Raw genomic sequence first — 23,235 nt, forward strand, 5'->3', positions numbered from 1 at the left:
CCAGCAACACAGACTCCCCAACCCTATTTTAAAGAGAAATTAGTTTCATGACTTGCCTGTCATCAAATATTAGTCACGATAATTGAATTAAACCTTTCTGTACAGAAGCAATACGACCGTGACAGATTAGAGAACTGGGCCAAAACAAACAAGATGAACTTTAACAGGGAGAAATGTAAAGTATTGCACTTGGGCAAAAAAAATGAGAGGCACAAATACAAGATGGGTGACACCTGGCTTGAGAGCAGTACATGTGAAAAGGATCTAGAAGTCTTGGTTGACCACAAACTTGACATGAGCTAACAGTGTGACGCGGCAGCTAAAAAAGCCAATGCAAATCTGGGCTGCATCAATAGGAGTATAGCATCTAGATCAAGGGAAGTAATAGTGCCACTGTATTCTGCTCTGGTCAGACCTCACCTGGAGTACTGTGTCCAGTTCTGGGCACCACAGTTCAAGAAGGACACTGACAAACTGGAACGTGTCCAGAGGAGGGCAACCAAAATGGTCAAAGGTCTGGAAACGATGCCTTATGAGGAACGGCTAAGGGAGCTGGGCATGTTTAGCCTGGAGAAGAGGAGGTTAAGGGGTGATATGATAGCCATGTTCAAATATAGAAAAGGATGTCATATAGAGGAGGGAGAAAGGTTGTTTTCTGCTGCTCCAGAGAAGCGGACACGGAGCAATGGATCCAAACTACAAGAAAGAGGATTCCACCTAAACATTAGGAAGAACTTCCTGACAGTAAGAGCTGTTCGACAGTGGAATTTGCTGCCAAGGAGTGTGGTGGAGTCTCCGTCTTTGGAGGTCTTTAAGCAGAGGCTTGACAACCATATGTCAGGAGTGCTCTGATGGTGTTTCCTGCTTGGCAGGGGGTTGGACTCGATGGCCCTTGTGGTCTATTCCAACTCTATGATTCTATGATTCTATTCTATGAATACCCTCTGGAGATAAAATTTTCCAGTGTAGTAACTGCATCTATGTTATACTGTAAGATAAACAAAGAATGCCCAGAACCTTTGTGCCTTGTTTATGAGCTTCAAAAACACCTGGCTGGCTTAAACTGCCCTAGAGTCATATTGCAAAAGGGTCTGAAGGCACAGTTTGGTCACCCCTATACTATAAAGCTGATCAAGGCAAATACATATAAGACAAGGTGAAGACAGCTACATTTTTTGTTGTTGTTGTTCATTTTGCCTGGCACATTTTCAAAATAATTTTTAGCACCCAGGAAGAAAGGGGCATTGGCAAGATAAACCTGTTGTTGTATGTAATGCTAGAGCCCCCAAATAGCAGGAGAAAGAAAAACTCAAATACTGTACTTTTTCTTGAGGGAAATATTAATTTTCATGTCTCAGAAGGAAACTTCTAGTTTTAGAAGAGTCATGAAAAACTTAATAATGAGTTTTTTGAATGTACAGGGAGAGACAGATATATGTTTTGAAGTCTAGCAGAATTCCCACCCCCTGCAGTACTAACTGTGAAGAAATTCTTAACAAACACTTCTTCGTTCCATAATAAAACATAGAAAATCTTAAAAGGCTGCAGAAACCCAAGGCAAATTTCTATCTTTCTTATTTTGCTTTATTGAACCCAGCTGAAAATCTATTTGGATAAGTGGTGCAGAAGCCAATTGTGTCTCTTTTTTAATAAAGTAATTGCCTTCCCAACCTTCTGAACAGTTGTTGCTAGTTACTTGTCATAAATTGTTTGTTCTCTGTGAAGACATCTTAATGGGATTTTTGAGTTGTGATAAATAAATAAATAATGTTCCGACAAGGACTGAAGTATTTTTTGGCCTGCATAACAGCCAGAGCACTGTTATAGTCATGTTTTGTGAGTATTACCTCAGCGGTTCCCCAAGCTAGATTTTTGTGAAGTAGACGGACAATGAGGCTCAGCCTGTGTCTGATGTGGGGGCTGGCCCAAGACATTTTGGCACCTGACGAGGACACCAAAATGGCATCCTCCCTCCCCACCAGGGAAGATGGGGTAAGGGAAGATCTACATCAGGAACAAAGGGGGGGGGACAAAGATCAGCATGGGGATCTGCTGCCTCGCTGGACTGTGGTGCCTGAGGCTGTCGTCTCACTTGCCTCAAGGGTGGATCGGCCCTGAGACCAGGGTGGGAAACCATTTTTCTCTTGGGGGCATTCACACCAGCAGTGGGAAGAACTAGAGGTGAAAGTGTTGGGGACTTAATAATTCAGAATAAAGTCTGTCTTGTTTCAGTCTTCAATGTATCAACCTTGGGACTAGAATATCCCAGTCCTATACATGACTACTTTGAAGTAAGTGCCAACAAAGAGGACTTTTTCTTTTTCTTTAGTACAACAGACCAAAACAGCTACTGTTCTGGAAAGCAAAAAAAAAAAAAAAAAAAAAATCCTTTCTGATTTAAGGGTCCTGCACACACAAGTATTTCAACTTACATTGTTAATTTTATTTAGTTTAATTTATTAGATGTATACACCGCCTCTCATCATAAGATCTTAGGGTAGTTCACAGAATAAATACAGGATTAAAAACAAGTAAATAATTAAAAACAAAACAACAAAACAGTAGCTTTTGGCTTGGCTGGTTAATATATTTGGGTGTTTCTGGTGCTATTAAAGCTGTGTTTTCTGTATTATTTAAGTTTTGTTTTGAACAATTAACTCAAGGCACGTTAAACCTTGGAAAATCAGCAAATAAAAGCCTTTCATAATACTTCCTTGGTTGTATTCAGTACAAAAGGCATCAATGTAAAATATCCTACCACTGGGTGTGGAAGTAATAGAAGCATGATTGAAGACTGATATATAAACATATATTGAAATCAAACATTTTCATACTCAGAAATCATGACGACAATATTAAAATAATAATTGTTTCTATTTAACATCCAGGGAGCCAGATGTTCAAATTCATTTCTTTACCAGCAGGCATTCCTGCATACATTCTTATAACAGGAAGAGGAGAGTGTAAGTTGGGTAGTGAATGTGCATGCATGACAACTGACCACAGGCCACTAGGCAGAGCTGACCCCAGGAGGAGCATCTCCTTCTGAAATGAGTGGATGCAACAACCTTTTCTCTACCTGGAGAAGCTCTGATGGACAACACTGCAGGGATGCAATGGTGAAGGCAAAAAAGTAACCTCCTTGCCACCAACACTAGAGTAGACTTTAAAACTTTATTTTCCCCATAAACATTCTAAAATACATGTTACGAGTCAGTTCTGGCCTATGAAACCAATAATCAAATTGTCCGATAATCAGTACCACTTGGGAGGCTCTGAAGCAGAAATGCTTTATCAACTTGGGAGGAAAAATCACCCGCTTCCAAAAGGGAAACACTAAGATGTTTGCTTCCACTTGTACAAAGGGCAAAGATATTGGACCATATAACCGTGACATTTTAGGTATCCCACCAAAAATCCATTTTAGATCATTTTTAGATTAGTTCACCATTCCATCTGAAGTTAACTCTAAACAGGAGCGAAATGAAAAATAAACTCTCTTATGCTGCTAAACTAGTTTGACTGGAAATCAACAAATGCTGGCCCCAGATGAAGAAGTAGTTTTAGAGACCTGTGTTTTATACGTTTTAAAAAATAGAATTTAATGAACTGTTTCTCAAGACAGCTTCAAACCAATCCATAGTCCTCAAACCATTCCAAATCCTGTCTCTAGCCAAGGTGCGAACACCTTTCCCAAAGCCTTCGCTTCAGCTGGAACTGGTCCTGCGTGGGTGATACCAACACGGATGTGCCTCTATAGCTAGTTTTCTTGTGTTTCTTTCCCTTGCTTAGCCTGCTTTGCTTGAACCCTGATTGGAGCTCAATTAACTCTGACTGCCTCCGCTGTCAGTTTACTGGTAATCAGTGTCTGACCAATCAGATTAATTTATTTCCAACAGTGATTGTCTGCTATTAACCAAGTCCCTTGCATTTACTACCTGATGCCATTTGAGTTGGGTAGGGGACCCTCTATGCATGACACCATTTGAGTCCTTCTGCTTTGCAGCCACCATTTGAGTCCTACACAAGTTAAACTGCTATGTTACCTACGTTATCTGCAATTCATTTACTTGGCCCCAGCTTAATTACCTGTGTTTTGAGCCATAAAGATTACCTGAAACCTGCCTCATTGGTTAATAGAATGGCACCAATGTGGCCACATTGCCCCAACCAATTCACTGCATCTTTCATGGCTACAGATTTACCCATAAAAAAGGAAACATTTTGTAGTGGGGGTTCTATTTTATATATATATATATATATATATATATATATATATATATATATATATATATGCAGGTTTTGGTGTCCTCGGGTATCTTCCCGTGTAAAAGTTGGGGTGTCTAGGCGACGTTTCGATGAGGTCTCACTCGTCATCTTCAGGCTGGTGCTTTCGGCTTCTTGTTACTGGAACAGAGCAGGATCTCAGTGTTTGAGTTCCTATAAATACTGTTGAGGAGGTTCTGGGCAGAGAGGAAGTTCCCAGGCTAGTGTGCCTTTTCTTCTTTTGTTCCTTAATTGCTTGAGGGATATCTTGAGTGATTTCTTGAGTGATATCCTGAGTACCACTTAGGTGGGTCATTAGGTGTGGATTAGTTGCTAAAGCCTTTGTGTCTTGACCTCTTGAACTTTGTGAAGAGTTTTTCTGAGAAGATGGGTGTACTACATTTAGTTGTGCTCTGGCTTGGCTTCGTGTATAGGGGCGAGCTGTGGTTTTGTGGCCTGTGCCAGCCAGATCTGTGTAGGGATTGCAGGGGGGTGCAGCATCCGGAGGTGCCACCATGGTTTGGCTACTGGATGGTGTCTGTAATTTATCTGTGGAGAGGGTCTGGGTTTGGGTCTGGTGTGGTTGATTGGTGATGGCGTTCTGTGTGCCTCTGGATCTGGTGTCAGTTTTTGTGGGGAGGGCTAATTTCCAGATGTCTGGCAAGCGGGATGTGTCATCACGCTTGTTCATGTTGTGAGGGTGTTTCTCTATCTCGATGGCTTCCATGATTATTCTCTTGTGGTGATGTTCCATGTTAGAGAGCAATTTGGAATCTGCAAAATTAATTTCGTGTCCTGTTTCTTTCATGTGTTGGAAGAGAGAGGAAGTTTTTTCTTCTTTTTTGACGGCATTCTTGTGTTCTGCGATACGTGCATTTATTCGTCTGTTTGTTTGTCCAATGTACGTGGCTGGGCAGACTTTGCAGGGTATTTCATAGACCCCTTGGTTTTCCAACTGGATTTTATCCTTGGGGTTTCTGAGGATATTGGCTATTTTTTGGTTGGCGCAAAAGGCTGTTTTGATATTGTGTTTATGGAGGATTTTGCTAATTTTATCTGTAGTGCCCTTGATATAAGGAAGGAGGGCCATGCCATTGTTTTCTTCTGTGTCTTGGTTTTTGGGGGGTGTTTCTTTTTGGATTAGCTTCGTAACCCTGTTTTGCTGGTATCCATTGGCAATTAACACATTTGAGAGATTCTGTAACTCAGTTGTCAAGTGGTCTTTGTCAGCCAGGCGTTTGGTTCTGGAGATGAGAGTCTTGGCTACGGAGTTTATTTGTGCAGGGTGGTGGTGTGATTGTGCATGTAAGTAGCGGTTGGTGTGTGTTTTTTTCCGGTAGATAGTGTGTCCTAGGGAGCCATCAGGTTTTTTGTAGATTAGGACGTCAAGAAAGGGAAGTTGGTTGTTGGCTTCTATTTCCATAGTGAATTGTATTTTGGGGTGTAGGCTGTTGAGATGTGTGAGGAAGCTGTCCAGTTTTTCCTTCCCGTGTGGCCAAATTACAAAGGTGTCGTCAACATATCTGAGCCAAAGTTTGGGTTTGTGTTCTGACTTGTCTAAAGCATTGGTTTCAAAGTGTTCCATGTACAGGTTTGCGATGACCGGTGAGAGGGGTGATCCCATAGGTGCTCCTTCTATCTGTTTGTATCTTTGTCCATTGTGGATGAAGTACGTGTTGGTTAGGCAGTGGTTGGTCAGGTCCAAGATGTATTCGGGGGGATTGTATTTGTTTTGAATGGCTGTCAAGGCTTCATTAATGGGCACTTGTGTGAAGAGAGATACAACATCGAAGCTCACAAGTAGGTCATTGGGATGTAGGTTTTGCTTCTTTATTGTTTCTATGAACTGGAAGGAGTTTGGAGTCTCAAGCAATTAAGGAACAAAAGAAGAAAAGGCACACTAGCCTGGGAACTTCCTCTCTGCCCAGAACCTCCTCAACAGTATTTATAGGAACTCAAACACTGAGATCCTGCTCTGTTCCAGTAACAAGAAGCCGAAAGCACCAGCCTGAAGATGACGAGTGAGACCTCGTCGAAACGTCGCCTAGACACCCCAACTTTTACACGGGAAGATACCCGAGGACACCAAAACCTGCATTCCTGTACCCGTGAAAATCTACGAAAGCATATATATATATATATATATATATATGAATGAGACAATACTTTAATCAAATAACCAGATGGTGAACATCCTCACAGCATGAATAAAAAGCTGTCACGTTAAGTGATCTACGTCACAGGGGCCTTCTATTACTACTACTTTTGATCCACAGGCTCCTGCAACAGTAAAAAGCATGATTGAAGTCAGAGTTTCTTTTGCTGTGGGAAAATAAGAGGTCTGAATTATTTAGCATACAAGACTGAAAGGGGAGCAGTGCAAAAGGCCAGCAAATGAGATCAATTACAATATTAAGCTGCAACACAAGCTGTCAAGGATCCCTCATCCCTGGGGGCATGAATAAATCTGGTGGTCTCTTAGTTCATCAGGAATAAAGCTGCCTATGGTGTTGCTCTCCCGTTTCCACACCTAAATGCAGTGCTAGAAATAATCAAAAAGCGCAGGCAGTCATATTATAAAAAAGATGTATGTCTCCCCCACAGTTTGAACACTTAATTCTGATCAAATGGCATTTCCTAAAAATGAGGGGCTTCAACAACATGGCCTTTCTGGGCAAAGCCCCCTCTATGTATTCTAAGTCACTCTTGTGTGAATGAACCTGGCATTCCCCTTTCTGTTGTAGGATTCCATTTCCGGAAAGAAACAACAGGGGAGGAATTCAACATCACGCTCTTCTGATTGTTCCAAGAGGGCAAGTGTCTTGACTTGCCAGGCAGCGTGCCCTCCTTCAACCCCACCCCCCCATGCACTATGGAGGGGATGTCCTCCTGATCCCCTCCACAGCCAATTTTAGGGGTCCGGGGGTGGGGGAGAAAGAAGTGAAGAGGCCTGTTGCACAAGCAGCAATATTTGCACAAAGCTTCCGTTGACAGAATTCTACATTTGAATCTCCAGCTACGGAAATTATCATCGTCATCGTCATCATTAACCAGCCCTTCACCCTAAGGTCCCAGAGAAGGTAATAACATCAAAATACAATACTGAAAACAGTTTAAACACCTTAGAAATCACATATTGTGAGGTTTTATACACAGAATGTAACTGTTCCAACCAAATCAAACTTTACTGGCATGTCTCGCATCAAGCACCTGCTTACATCCAAGCTGCTTGAACGCTCTGGGATTCTGGTTTGTTTGTTTTAAGCCTAATTGTATGCAAAATTGTATGCAGAAATATACACGTGTTGTACATATAAAAAGAGTGTACACCATGTGGTACTATATTTCTGCAGCAGAACTGTATAAATATATGTTTAAGAAATCTGGTGTGTATATGCATCTAATATGGATAAATGTGCATATGATGTTATACTGATAATAATACGTGCCTAATAAAGTGTATAAAATGCAGAATTCGAGAACACTTTCAATGGAATTAGTAAAATAAAATATGATTCTGACCAAGATCAAGGAGTGAGATGAGCAGGCTGGATCCATCAGCCCAGGAGCACTGTAGACAGATCAGTGTCAAGGACACTGTCCTGAGCAACAGTCTAGGCTCCGACTCAAGAGGGACCAGTCCAATCCATCCATCGAACATCAATGAAGGGCAATCCAGTAGCAAAGTCTGAGAAAGTATGGCCAGCCCTGAGCTCTTGAGCCTCGTGCCTCTGTAAGTATTATGAATTGACATGCTGCTCTTAAAAAAACCCAAAAACTTAATTGTGTTTGTTGCTTGTAATCACCGTAATTTGAATATATTTTCATGCGAGTAAAAACAACAGCTCTAAAGGAAAACAAAACAAAGCATAGATGATGCTTGCATGCATTATAACCCTCAAATAAGAGACGTTCCTTCCTGTATGAGACAGAAAGGGTAACGCCTTTTAAGACGGTGCTTTCCATCTATGCCAGGGTTTTTCTGGATGGTTGGCAACAGTGAGAACGGTATGCCTTGCCCAGGGTTTATCGCACAATGGGGGCTCTGTGACCCTCTAGATTTTGCTGGACTACTGCTCCCATCATCCCCTGACCATTGAGTCATGCTGGCTATAGCTAAGGGGACTTGGATTCCAACAACATATGGAGGGTCGCAGGTTCGCTGCCCATGCTTTAGTGGGTTTTTGCCGATCCTTTAACCTTACAGCCAGTTGCAAATGTAGACTGGTATAGCTAAGCATCGGAAAAGATGTCAGCATGAGGAAAAAGTGTAGGTTTTATCACCTAAATTTCACCTTGAAGTGTATAAATTTTCAAAACAATAAAAGTACAGATGGAGCTGATCTTTTTGTACAGCACAGCATAAGGCCAGTGCTCTGGGAAGAAGAAAGGGTAACTTGCACTCAATACAGATCAATATTCAACTGAACAATAAAAAGGGGGGAAACTGTAAAGGGGGGGAGAGTGTGACATTTTACAGCATCAAATAAGTTAGCTGTAGAACAGTGGATATCAGTGGAAGAGCGATGTTGCAACCCACTACTCAAACTAGAAAGGTCACAGAATAGCTGTAGAGAATATTCAAGGGGAACCTTGATTAATTATACTAATTAGGCATACTGAAAATCCTAATTTAATATAAATATAAATAAACCGAGCCATAAAGCACTCTCTTTTTCAATTTTGAACTACTTTGCTTAGGGAATGTGAAAGCCCTATTGTTTCTAAATTGCGATTAAAAGCCTCAGAGGAATGAGGGAACTGATAAACCCTTGGACAGAGAGGAAAAAGTGGAATATCCTTGTGGAAGGTTTCCTAATCACAAATTCTAGAGATTAGCTGCTTTAGTTTTTCTGGAATTCTTAAGAGTGGCTGCTGACAATGCTATTCATTTGATCTGTGCCCTAATTCAGCACTGTTTTTAAAATAATAAAAACACAACATGAAGAGATTCCCACACAGGCCCAGGGGGAGAAATGTGGAAATGTAAGAAACGTACAAACAGTAACACCTTGACACACACAAAAAGCTGTAATCCCACACACACATATTCAGTGGGGCTCACTTGAGGGTAGGCACACATGTGTAAGACTTGCAGGAAGGAGCGCTGGTGCAGCCAAACCCTGGGAATGACTGATGGACCACATCATAATTACCCTTTCATGTCTGGGAGATTTTCTTGTGAATCATCCAATATTGTTCATAGACAGACGAAGGAATACAGCTTAGGGAGTCATTCATCTGACAGATTTACGGGACATTCTCCTCTCTGGTGTGTAAGTGGAAAGCCAGACCTGTTTTCTGTTTCTCTGTTCATTTTAAGTTAAACTGTTGTAATTCTTATTCACAAAGGAATAATAGCTTCTCATGCTTTGCTTAAAATGCATCCGTGCAAGGGAGCGGGTGAAGGAAGCAGCACAGCTACCAATATCATAGCACAGGGCGGCTCCATTATCACCCTCAATGCACACCACTTTGCACTAGCCCATGTACAAGAGATTTTCATTGATTTGTCACTGAATACTCCCAGGAGCCCAATGAAGGCACAGATATTGTAACCATATGTTTCAGGCTTGCCCTTGGTTGGATAGCAAGTGACATTTTTCCTGTGCAAGCTTTGGAATACAGACACAGAGAGAGAGAGAGAGAGAGAGAGAGAGAGAGAGAGAGAGAGAGAGAGAGACTGTATATGTCTCAAAGCCATAAATTGATTTAAAGTAATTGACCGAGATGGTCTTTGTCATTAAGGAAAGGTGTGCTCTGCATATGTAGTCAGCCATAAACTAATGACATGTAAACACCTTTTTTTTTTTTAACACTGCAATGGTAATATGCTATGAAATAGTGACTCTCTTATTATGACAAAGGAACAGAAGCAATGCATGTAAAGTAATTCTCTTTGAAACCATTTTACTTTGCTAATTAATTCCCACATCTTTGATCCTGCATTTTCTAAAATCCAGAAAAAGGCAGAGATTTGCAGATCATGGGCAAGTATCTGAATTTATTCTGTTACAGTCTGAAAGGCTGATCTCTTTTTCCTGTTGCATCAAATGTCATATCAAAAACTTGGATAAGCAGAGCAAAGCCACTGTAATTTCTTAACTCACTGAAATATATTGCAGTTTCTCTTTACCCTTTATAGTTTTTTGATGCAAACAGTATCAAGTTTCTTTTCCTAAGACTGTACCAATTCAGATGGGAGGCGAGGCTGGTGTTTATTGCTCACCAAGGTAGTAAATTTGTATGTGGACTGTACTTTAGACTGCAAATTAGACCTCTTCTCCAAAGCATTCATTTTCTGTATATATGTATGTTTTTGTGAGGAAGCATTTCAGCCTATGAGCTTCCATCTGTGGTCTGAAGTGATAAAGCAACCTGATGTCACTGTCCAAATAGAGATGGTTATCCAAATCTTTCACTAGTCCAATGTGGCATCTCTGGCTGCAAGATCATGCTAGTGCGCATCACCCTCTCCCAGAAAATACAGATGCACAAGAGCTAGCTCTGAGGGCCTTCTAGCATTACCCTCACTGCAAGAAGTGAGGTTACAGGGAACCTGGCAGAGGGCCTCCTTGGTAGTGCTACCCACTCTGTAGAATGCCCTCCCATCAGATGTCAAGGAGATAAATAACTATACAACCTTTAGAAGACATCTGAAGGCAGCCCTGTATCAGGTAGTTTTTAAATGTGCAATGCTTTATTATGTTTTTATATGTGCTGGAAGCCACCCAGAGTAGCTGGGGCAACCCAGTCAGATGAGCGGGGTACAAATATTTGTTGTTGTTGTTGTTGTTGTTGTTGTTATGCTGCCTTATACCGAGTTAAACCATTAGTTATCTAGTTCAGTATTGACTGGCAGCAATACCCAACATCTTGTGCATGCAAAGCAGATGTTCTGCCAATGAGCTATGACCCTTCCCTAGATATGCCCCCAAAAATGTTCATGTTGCCATAGCCCAAAAAAATGTATATGGCATGCCTGCTGGTGGTGCTAGCAGATTCAACATAAACCAAGCACAAACTTGTACATGCCACAATCGACTGGGGTCCTCAGCATTTAGTATATTACTGAACACCTTGCCTAGAACAAGTGACCCAGATTCTAAATTGTACATCCTCTCTAGGCAGGATAGAAAATGATTCTGTTCAAGATAGGACATTTAATTCTATGCAAGGACTTTAAAATAAATAAGTAATAACACTCTGAATGTAAGACGGAAAAAGGTGACTTTTTTTTTACCTCCATCTCCTCCAGCTGAGAATCTGTTTTGGAACGAAAGAAGACGCTGTCAAAGGAGATCACTGATGCTCACACAAAAGTTTGCCAGTGTGCACAGGAATTGCTATCCTGCAGAGTCAAAATTGCATTGTTCTGGAAAATATAGGGCAGCAATATTAAAGCAGCTCACCTGTAAACAGCATATCTGGATGTAGCCTGGATACTAGCTAGAGAGTACTTCAACCTTCCTCTAAGAGGGTCACATGAACCATTTTAGGTGGTGATAAGTGCACTGATCAAATGCCATTTAGAGATTTCTCCGCTCCCACCTCCCGGCACACTGTGATATGGTGGCAACTTATCACTTCACGATCGTGTTTTACCATGCCACCCACCCAACCCATATTCCAGATATTTCTTTTGGCAATGCAAGTCAAAGCCTGCTGTGTTGTTGTTTTTTAATTTTAAAAAAATCCACACAGGCAGAGAGAAAGCTCTCTGCAGTTAGCCATAATAGTTCTCATCACCTAAAAAGAGCTAGATAGCTAAGATCTGAGAGCTGCATTTCAAAACAAGCATACCAAGGGCCTATCTATTTGTTTATTAGACTAGAGGCTGTCCCCCACCCGCCTGCTCTGCTTGCCAGCCCTGCCATCGCTCCTTCGCTTACACCTCTGTTAACACATTTTATGTCCCAAGCCTCACAGTTCACCACAACACCCACCTTATTTTAAAGGGAGAAGGAGGATGGGGCATGGTTTGCCTGAGAGTGTAATGGCGGCCTAGTGTCAAGGCTCTGCTTACCCACAGGACAACTAAAAGATAAATGGCCCCAAACGATCTTTTTTCACCACAACAATTGCTAAGAGAGCACATTTCTGGAACTCTGCTAAAATCCCTAGTTTTCTGAGTTTTCTGACAGTGAATTTCCAACCCAGCCAAGGCGGCAGGCAGAGGCCTCCTGAGTATCCAACAAAGAGTTGCATACAATACTCGGGGATAATTTACCATTGGTTTGATCCTTTATTGGACAGAGTCACTAAGAAACCTTGAATGGTTCGTTATTAAGGTAGCAAATAATATAGAACAAAACAGTAAAGAATCTGCATTGTTTTACATGGGATTTGGTGGGTGAAACAAGCGGCGAAGAGAGTATGGGAATAGTGTTCCTTCTCTCAAGACAGTGGTTCCCAGAAGTATTCCGAGGTAAAATGACACATTTATCTTTGTTTGGGGCTCACCCACCCACATCTGGCACCACTTTTGGTGCCTCACTGCCCCTGTACTACTTCCTGCCAACCTTGCAGTTCAAAAGAACGCCAGTGCAAGTAGATAAAATAGGTACTGCTGGGGCAGGAAGGTAAACGGCGTTTCTGCACACTCTGGTTTCCGCCACTGTGTCCCGTAGCGGTTTAGTCATGCTGGCCACATGCCCCTGAAAGCTGTCTGCAGACAAACGCCAGCTCCCTCGGCCTGAAAATGGTGATGAGCGCCACACCCCATAGTCGCCTTTGACTGGACTTAACCTTTACCTTTTTTTGACTGGACTTAACCTTTACCTTTTTTTACTTTACTACTTCTTAAGCTTGCAGCTCCCAGTGGCACTAATGCACACCCAATTGCATACGTACATGCATACTCAAGGTGAAGATCCTGTGGAAGATGGATTTGAGGATTAAATTTGTAGATTTAGCTCTAAACCTCCTACCCCACATTGTGTGGGAGAGATACAAAAGTAATCTGACTGTGAAGCCTTTTTAGCAGAGTAAAGCACTTACAAGTTTTGCAACTTATTAAAGGTTAGGAATTAGGCAACTGCAACCTTCTACTCCTTTCATTTCTGGCCCGCTGACCTCCCCCCTCTTCACCCCCAGTGCAGAGAACGAACTACACGTTTTTAGTAAACTTAACGAAGGGGGGGAGGGGAGTTTGCTTACATTTTGAGGCAGGAAGCAAATATAGCAAGGTAGCGTGCATAAAAATACTTCTAAGTTACAGTAAAATAAAAGTTGGTAGTCTTAGCTAACATGGCTGAACACCATGGTCAAGACTGCCTTCCTCACAGGCAGAAGGACTTATAGTTTTGTTGCCCTTGTTACACAGTTCCTGACTAGAGGTGGCAAAGGAAGTGACCTCACAGAGTCCTCTCTAGGAAGTTCAAGAACTCTCAGTGTACTAGTCATGCACTTAGCTAAGCAAAACATGTGTTTGTGATTTTGGCTTCAAACCTCACAGATCTAAGTATCAGAATGTATCTGTAGTGGGACCTGTGCTTTTAAAGTTCTTCCTAAACAATCTGGAAATAGGGGTGAGCAGGGACTTTGCCAAATATGTTGATGACATCAAATTGCTGAAGGTGGTAAAAATGTAAGGGGTTTGTGAGGAGCTATAAAAGGAGCTTACCCTAAAACTGGTGGGGCTGCCATATTTCAAAAGGTAAGATTCCTGACACCCACAAAGAGTGAGCTTTTTGAGCTTCTTTTTAAGGAAACCGCCAAAATTGTTGAGCTTTTTTGGTGGAACAAACCCAAATTGTTTGGGAGGAAAACCCAAAATAGTGATGTTAAGCTTTTGGAGCTGTTTCCGCTGCAATGACATACATCCAGGTTTCCCCCAAAACCAGGACATGTCAGGAATTTTTCTGACGTATGGAAAGCCTAAAACTGGAAAATGCAATTTAATGATGTAAAGAAGTGTAAAGTGAGGCACTTGCAGCAAAAATATTAATGACATATGTGCCAATGGGATTTGAAATGGCAGGAATCTGGTGGATGTTGGCGCAGTGTTTGGTAGCTGAAAAAAGAATGAATCCCATGTTAGAGATAATTAAGAGAGGGATTGAAAATAAAACTGCCAGAACCACCATTCTGTTATACAAATAAATGGTGCAGCCACACTTGGATACTGTGTACAGATTCTGGTTGCTGCACCTCCAAAAAGAATACTACTGAGCTGCAAATGGTGCAGAAATAAAGGCAACTGAAATGATAAAGGGGTTGCAACTCCCCTATGGGCAAAGGTTGCAATATTTGGGACTTTTCAGTTCAGGGGGCGGGGGAAATCAATTTCTTGTTTCTTTTCCCTTTGACTTCATTGTTAAAGTTTCTCTCTATGCAATGTAGATAACATGAGAAGGAATAATTAAAATGAGTGTGCCCCTGTGTGTGTGCAGAGTTGCCTTCCTTGACAATGGACACCTTCCAGGCAGACCTGAGTCCTCCCACTACCTCTCATTTTGGCAATTAACATGGATTTTAGGCACCCGAATGACAAGTTTACAAGATATGTTTAGCATACAATTTTAAAGAAAACGAGGCTCCTGCAAGAAAGCAAATCACAGCTGAGAAACATTTCGTTGCTCAGCTTTTCCTCTGCTTCCAAATTTAAGATTTCTATTTCACTTCCCATTATATAGCATCCAGTATTGCTGAATACAAAACAAAAGGGATAGGAACACATACATGCACCAAAAGAAAAAAAGGGAGTGGGGAGCTTGCATATAGCAATCTTGAAGGCCAACATCTGACCACCACTTATCAAAGCATCAACCCAATGGGGCTTAATGATAGCAATACAGAAATATTACAGAGAGCAGAGGCCAATTGCTTCACTTTCATTCTGGAACAATTTGCAAATATTAGACATTGCATTTCACTTGCACTTGAAGCTTTCACATCTTCAATAAATAAAGAACATCGCAGCTAAGAAATCCCCCCTGCCTTTTTCCCCTTTTGTAAAACACTGTAATTTCGACGTAAGGAAAAGAATTGTGTGGCCATTTGGAAGCGGGCCATTGTATAAAGCTGTTAGCTTTCCCTGCAGCCCATCAAATTGCATGCTGCCCTAGAAAAAGTGTTTAACATTGAGCCAGTCCCATATTATCTCCTGCTTTCAAAGGCAGATGCTGAACTGGAATCATTTGTCAAACATTAAGAGACTCAGTTAAACTATCAGACGTCAAGGGCTTCCTTACAATGTCAGCACAATATGTTCCTTTTTTTAAACACACACAGTCTTTGCAATAAAGTTAAGGTGTTCATTGTGTATGCACTGGAGTGTCATGACCCATCTACGACATTTGTAAAAAGATTTGTTTGCATTTGAAAGCGGTGGGGGGAGGGAGGGCTGGCCATAAGGAATAATTGCTCTTCAGAGAGAACAGCCCACTGAACTTCAGAAGGGCAGCACCTGATATCCTTCAGCTTGGTCGATTTTTCTGTCTTACATGCATACCAACATCTTGCGGGATTCCTAGAACAGGTGGTTCATCATGGGCTCTGGGAATTAAACTGTTCGGTGGGAGGCAGATGTCTTAATGAAACACAACTGAGTATAATGCAAAAGACCTCTGAGGTGCATCCCCTTGGGCCAATGTTGGATGCATATGGCCAACATTTTGACCTAGTAATATGGCGCAAACAGGGCCCCAAGAACATTAGAGCCCTTCTGGGTCACACCAAAGGCTGATCTAAGTCCAGCATGCTGTTCTTATAGTGGTAAGCCACATGCCTATGGGAAGCTCACAAGCAGGACCTGAAAATGCAACACTGCTCTCCTCACTTGTGATACTCAGCAGCTGGTATCCTGACGCATACTGCTCCCAACAGTGGAGGTATAAGATTTTCATTAAATGCACAACATGGTTCTGTTGCTGAAGGTAAGAAGGCCTGACTCTGTAAAGCTTTCTGGGTGGGAATCACATGACAGTTCTCTGAAGTTGAAAGCATAGACTTGGATCCAAAAGTGTTTTGCATGAGCAGAAAGGCTGTTCCTCTAGTGCAGGCAACCATATCACATTCTTCCAGTTTCCCCATCTCGTCTCAAAGGGTCCTTTGGTCCTCAGCAGAGGCTTTTGGAGGACACAGGAGACTGTAGTCATGAGGAGGAATTGAGCGAACTCCACCACGAGTGGATATATATATGGTCATCCAGTTCTGTAGGTTTTTGTCTACTTTAACAGAGAAGCTTCAGCTGTGAAGGACGCATATTGGCTACAGGGCGCCAAGCCAACATGCACAGGCATCAGTGTGCTCCCCACCCCCGGTGTCCCCAAAATGTTTGCATAAATATCCTACAAAATTGACAATGCATGATAGACTCTTTGATCTTTCTGCTTAGTTCCTGTTTGCATTGGTTCAGCCTCACCGATATTGAATATGCCCCTTAAAACATACACACATTTCATTGGATGCCAGGATTGGGCAACCACCCTCCCTTCAATTCTGAGCCGAGGAGAGGAGCAAAGAGCTGCTCTCTTTGAGCAAACACAGCAGTGGCTGATGTAGATGCCTTTTTTTGTGTTACACCACCCCGACTGCGGCAGCCATTTTGTGAGTGGTGCCCACAGCACTCCAATTCCAATGGTGCCCCTGAACCCAAAAAGATTGGTATCTCCTAGAGTGCCTGTGTGATCATCAACACTCATTTTCTCCCTCCCTCCCACCCCCAGCAATTTTGCAGTTGGTGTGTGTGCATTAGGGGTGGGGATAGGGTAAGGCAAAGCATAAATAGGCACATAAACAAATGTATGTTGCTTTAAGAATGTAGGCTTTGTTTCACAAGGTAGAAAGTCTGCCAAATGCAGAAAGGGAGAAGCGGTACTGAAGGAATGGGTTTCTGTGTGGCAAGTTCAAAACTGACTCAACCCCCCCTTTTGTTCTTTCAAAAGAGAGTACTTTTAAATGCGTAAAACTTGAACTGTTGAGCAAAACCATAATAAGGACACAACTGCATAAACAGTTCTGTCCTTTATCAGGACAAGCAAGGGATGGCCTTGGCTCCCCAGGGGAACAACGAAAACACATCAGAACTTTATCTTATGTGCTGACCACAAAATATGCGCAAGACCAATGTCCGGGGAACAACGCCAAAAGCGTGTTCCCGGAGATTATGACGTCTTCCCAGATAAGAGTAGAAAGAGGAAGATCCTTTTATGGTCAGAAGTACAGGAAGGAAGATCCTTTTATGGTTGAGAGTACCAGAGCAGGAACATATGTGATGTCAACCTGCGTATACTAGTTGACGTGGCTGGGGAAGGGGGAGAGGATGCCTGGAGGATATATATACTGCATGAAACTTGTCATTTCTTTGCTCAGCTTGTCTTAGGGATGACAAACTGGCTGGGAATATTTTTAACATTTCACATCCTCTGAGGAGGAGCTCAGGGTGAAGAGCGTAGAAGCATAACATATATTTTACTGGACTAATGTCATTGGCAGTTTGGGATGGGGGGGATGAGCGGAGCGGAGCTCGTTCAGAAAGGTTCGAGCAAGGTTGTGAGAATGATGGGCAAACTGATTCCAAGACAGACACAGAATCCAGAAGGGAGAGGGCAGAGCAAGTCACTGGACAGCCAAGGCAACACAACAATTGACCCAAAAGCAAACAGCAGGCAAGGAATCCCTGTTCGTCCTCCCAGCAGCCTCTTCCATGTGCATTAATGTTCCACTGAGACAAAAGAAAACCACACCAAATGATGACTGTGTACATTACTGTGTGGGGAATTGCAGGCATTAGAGAAGCATTCCAAATGCAGTAATTTCCCCTGTGTCATACCACCGTAATCAATGAACGTGCTCAAGAAAACACAGATGCTAACTTTTTCAGGTTTTAAGTGCAGTTTTCAAGCGTTTCTTCTTCTTTTCCCCCTGGGTATTAACTGAAACTAAAAACAAAAACAAAAATATGGCTCAAACTGGTTCCAGATTTCTTCATTTTGGTACCTAATAAAATGTTGTCAGTAGGGATTGGGGGGTGGGGCGTTCATTCATCTTATTCAAGAGGAAAAGCTGCTTCTTGCAGCATGCAGGCCAGGAGGAATTAAACACACTTTCTTCAGTCGGAGGGAGCCTGTGCTATACTCAGGTTTCTAATTACAGTGGCTGGTTTACATCTATAATACAGTACAGGAATTCGCCCCCTTGGTGGCCAATTCAAGATGACACATTCCACTAAACTGCGGCTTGGTGTCTCAAACCAGTTCACAGGCGGCTGGCTGCTCGAAATTGCTGACCCCAAGCTACTTTTCTCCCCAATCGATAAAAGACAAAGGGACCAATATCTTTTATTCTCAAGGAAGAAAGCAGCTTTGGGGGGGGGTGGAAAGAAATGGGTTAAATAGTCTCTTTCATCCACAGACACCAAGTCTTCAGCTCAACCTGAAGCCATCCAGTTACTTTCCATGGTAAAATAAAACCATGAGGGAAGGCCTAACATGGTACTGTTCCTAATGGGTGGTGCCAGCCTTGAGGGCAGTGGAGGCCGGTGGCACCTAGGTGGTCACTTGGTGACACTTTGCCTGAAAGAGGGGCCTCCCCTGCTTGAGAGGTATTCATTTTCATCAGCCCTCCCACAGAGGAGAATACCACAGAACCCAAGGGGAGCTCCAGACTATATTCTGCGGGGCGGATTCAAATGCAGAAGGAACATTTACCGTATTTTTTGCTCTATAAGACTCACTTTTTCCCTCCTAAAAAGTAAGGGGAAATGTGTGTGCGTCTTATGGAGCGAATGCAGGCTGCGCAGCTATCCCAGAAGCCAGAACAGCAAGAGGGATTGCTGCTTTCACTGCGTAGTGATCCCTCTTGCTGTTCTGGCTTCTGAGATTCAGAATATTTTTCTTCTTGTTTTCCTCCTCCAAAAACTAGGTGTGTCTTGTGGTATGGTGCGTCTTATAGAGCGAAAAATACGGTAGGTTTCGGCAGTTATAATGGATCAAAGCACTCGGTTGCCCCAACACAACAAATTTCAAAAGATCAGACTTTTTTTGCAGTTTGGTTAAGTGACAGGGAAATGTGTGGGGGAAACAAGAGGTGGACAAATGACTAACTGGGAAATGTACAAACGCCCCTCAAGCAAATCAGGACACATGGCCACTGTCCTGTAAGCTCCCCACAATCAATCCATAGGAATTCTCAGCTAGCTAGAATCTCACCTCCATGTAAACTTTGTGTGCAAGCAAATCAGGATGAATGCCCCAAGTGCCTGGCAGCAAATTTCTTCTTAGAAAGCTTGTCCGCGCCATCCAAACTAAGCACTGCAGAGGATGAAGCAGCTTGTGAACCAAGAGTCCATTTAAGCACATTCTGATTTTTAACTAAAATCTAAATGAAGAAAATAAATCAGCCAGCAACGAGATGTGCAAGTTAGGAGAACCACCAAAATGTCAATACTGAGCTTTGTTCTTCCAGGAGGGGCAATTAATTTCCTCCTCTAAAAACATGTCCCTCTAACAATAATGGAGAAAATTCTATTGTAATCTCTCTCTCTCTCAGTAAACTGCAGAGGTGACTGCAAGTTGCTGCAACTGGGCTCAGCCTCCAAAAGGAGAAACCATTTGCAGCACAAAAGAACAAAGAGGGGAAATTGCACTGAAGCTGCTGGAAGTACCCCAGTTCCTGCACTGAGGTAACAGTTCTAATTTAAGAGGTTGAGATGGCACTGCTTTCCTTTATCTTCTTTTCATACTACAAATGTCAAGGGTGCTTCAGCCGATGGTGGTTCTCCAGCCACCCATACAATTGACAGAGAATGCCAATCTTTTTTAAAAAGTTATTAAAAATCGAGAACGCTCGAAGAACACCATTTACAGCGAAGAGCACATTCTATATGGCTAACATGTCAGTTTCAGCCCGCTGATGTCCCCAGCAAAATCGAGCCTTGCCTTTTCCAGGGGCGCTTCCTGCACTCCTGGATGTGTGCTTTGTTCTCACTCGTTTGGCACGATTAGATGTATCACAGCAGAACCACAGTCCCTCCAGGATCACAGCAGCTGTTTGGAGCGGTACAATCGGCAATTTCAGGGCAAGGCTGAAAAGTTGTTGCTATCAGAAGTTTCAAAATAGCATAATAGTAGCAGGGAGTGCACACCAAACACTTTAAGGAGCTCAGGCAAAATTGGCCAAATCGCACTCCCCATTCATCAAAGCTCCTGTAGTTTTCCATTAGGAAAAGATGGATGATGATGAATGTTGTGCAAACCCATTACGTGCTGTTCAGGCCCTTTCCACCAGAGGGATCTGTGCTGACTTCATAGGGAAATGCAAGATCTGTTTAAGGGGGGGGGGGACCTTTTCCAGTTCCAATAATTACAGTACACATGGGGGACTGATCAGGGAAAGTTAGGCACAGAATGCACTGGGATTTAAGTTCACAGCCATTTCTGGATAGCGCCCATTATGAATATTCTGCCGCTGAAGCGCTGAGAGGCATACTTTATGCAATTAACTACACTCAGAAGTTTAGAGCTAGCCTTTCCCTATGGATCTGTGCTAAATCCAACAATGCTGAACTTCTGTTGTATAGCTTGTAGAGCTGCCTGGGCAACTTCTTAGACTCTACATAACAGAGCAGGGATAGGGAACCTCTATTGGCACCTTGTGGGTTAGCTCTGGCAGGGTGAGAGGACCACCCACCTGCCAATCACATGCAATCATTAAGGTGTCACTTGACTGGCAGGTTCACTGTCCCCACTGACCTGTCATAATCCTTTGTGTAGGGGTCCCAAGCGCCCTGCAGCCACTTGGGAACCACAGAGCAAGGGGTCAAACACAGGGCTGTAAAAGTGATTCTTCTTCCACCACCACCCCACCCCGAATCAGCTGGTGGGAAAGGGAGAAAGAAGCCTGTGTTTTCCAAGCATTTGGTTATGAATGGGAGGAACCCACTTGTAACTGATGTTTGCAAAAAAACAAAACACCTTGGGGCTGCTTGCTCCTGCACTTGGAAGTCAAAACTGAACTGGATTTCACACATGCACACACTCATCAGATGAAAAGCAGTAGTTAAAATCCTGTTTTGGCTGCAAGCACCAGCTCCCTCATGGGAATAGGCAAGTACGGCCAAAGTAAAACTGATATGTGCCCTCCCACCCATCAGCTGACATCACACATGATGCCAACTTATTTACAGGTGTTTATAGTTTGGGGGGAAACAGCCTCATGGGCCAAGTTGGACCTCTTGGTGGGCCAAGATTGGTCCTCGGGCCAGAGGTTCTCCACCCCTGTTGTAGAGCAAGATTCTGCCACCATTTTGTGTGGCAATCTTTTTTTTTCTTCCAGCCCAAGAGTTCCATTCCTTTCTGGGTGATCTTGAGGGCCACATGTCAGTAGTGTGTGTGGCCAGAGGTAAAGGAGCAAAATAATACACAATCCCACATCCCTCTGAATCTTTTATTCTACCTCTTGAAGAACCAAGAGGCATGATCAGAATTCAAAGACTCATTCCAGCTAAGCAAAAATGCTTGTGGTCTGAGACAATTCCAGGGAAGCATTCCAGGGGCCAGACACAGAACCCTAAAGGGTCACATTCGGCTCTGAAGCCTGAGCTCCCCCCGCCTTTAATCAACTGAATCCTAGCTTATGGTTTCGATGCTGCTTTTTACATGTTTGAAAAGTTCAGCTATTTTTATTCTGTTTTGACTTTGCAGAGGGGGCGCAGAGCACTGTGGGAACTTGCTTGAAAGGCAATTTTTTATAACTTTTTTTAAAAAACACATTGTTAAAAATAGCATTCAACTGACAATTAACCAGGACTATAATGCTGCAGTTCATTAATTTGTGGTGTGTTATAATCGTTTTTGTTGTCTACAACCCAGAATTAGAGAGAGAGAGAGAGAGAGAGAGAGAGAGAGAGAGAGAGCGCATGCAACAGCCTAATGTCAACACACCCATCCTTGTTATATCTTGGGTTGTAAGCAGCAGAAATAAATTCCAGGTGGAAGTTTGTCTTCAAGGCAGGGGGTGGAGCTGCCTCAGAGGATCGGTCAACGCTCCAGAGTTGCAGCCCAGATTTACCTATCAACCGATCGGCATTCTGTTGTAGGTAAGAAGTGCCAAGCAAGCCTTCTCTCGGGAGCAATTAACCTCAGGCTCTTCTATTTCCCCAAACACTGTTCTTCTAGTATCTCTCCTTCAGCTAATGGCTGCACAAGCATGAAATGTTAAGAGCCCAGACAAAAGGTAATGCCATTTCCAGCGTAACCATAGTATTTCCTCTTCAGCTGCCCGGCTGAAGTACAGCCAAAGACAAAAGATGCTCCTAAGGCAGTTCGTCAACAGAAAAGCTGAAAACATGACAAGCCTTATCATCCCACTGTTTTCCTACTACATAGGCATCGAGGATGAGGAACAAGTGAGCTAACTACTCGAAGAGACAGCCAGGCAGCCCAAACCGTTCTCTAAAATTAGAAATTCTGTCAAGCATCTGGAGACGTAGGGGTTTTAATTTTACAGGGACCAGAGGATGAGAAACAAGAAAGCCAACACTTTGAAGAATTGGACTTGCTTAACATGGCATTGAATTAAATATGGAAAGCGTTAAATGCAGTGTGATACTGCAAGAAAAGTACCGTATTTTTTGCTCTATAAGACTCACTTTTTCCCTCCTAAAAAGGGGAAATGTGTTTGCGTCTTATGGAGCGAATGCAGGCTGCGCAGCTATCCCAGAAGCCAGAAGAGCAAGAGGGATCGCTGCTTTCGCTGCACAGCGATCCCTCTTGCTGTTCTGGCTTCTGGGATTCAGAATATTTTTTTCCTTGTTTTCCTCCTCCAAAAACTAGGTGCGTCTTGTGGTCTGGTGCGTCTTATAGAGCACCGTATTATAGAATACGGTAGTTCTTACACGAATGAAAGAGGACAGGCCGCTGCCCCAAAGAACTTACACTGTAGAATTTGACTCTAGGGCATCCCATGTCAGAAATAAGCTTCAAATTCAAACTTAACCATAAACAGCTTAAAACCACAAAACCT

General features: G+C 42.8%; 1 long non-coding RNA gene across 1 annotated transcript in view; it reads right to left on the reverse strand.

Moving 5' to 3' along the window:
* The window catches only part of LOC144327298 (uncharacterized), a 71,850-nt gene extending 48,897 nt beyond the window's left edge, over positions 1–22,953 (reverse strand). The window contains exons 1-2 of the long non-coding RNA XR_013392351.1: positions 13,426–22,953; positions 11,510–11,641 (exon numbers count right to left, since the gene is read on the reverse strand). This is a non-coding gene — a long non-coding RNA (uncharacterized LOC144327298). The remainder of the gene's footprint in view (positions 1–11,509; positions 11,642–13,425) is intronic.
* Positions 22,954–23,235: the final 282 nt, after the last annotated feature.

This window comes from Podarcis muralis, chromosome 3 (genome assembly GCF_964188315.1).
Source record: "Podarcis muralis chromosome 3, rPodMur119.hap1.1, whole genome shotgun sequence".
Lineage (NCBI taxonomy): Eukaryota > Metazoa > Chordata > Lepidosauria > Squamata > Lacertidae > Podarcis > Podarcis muralis.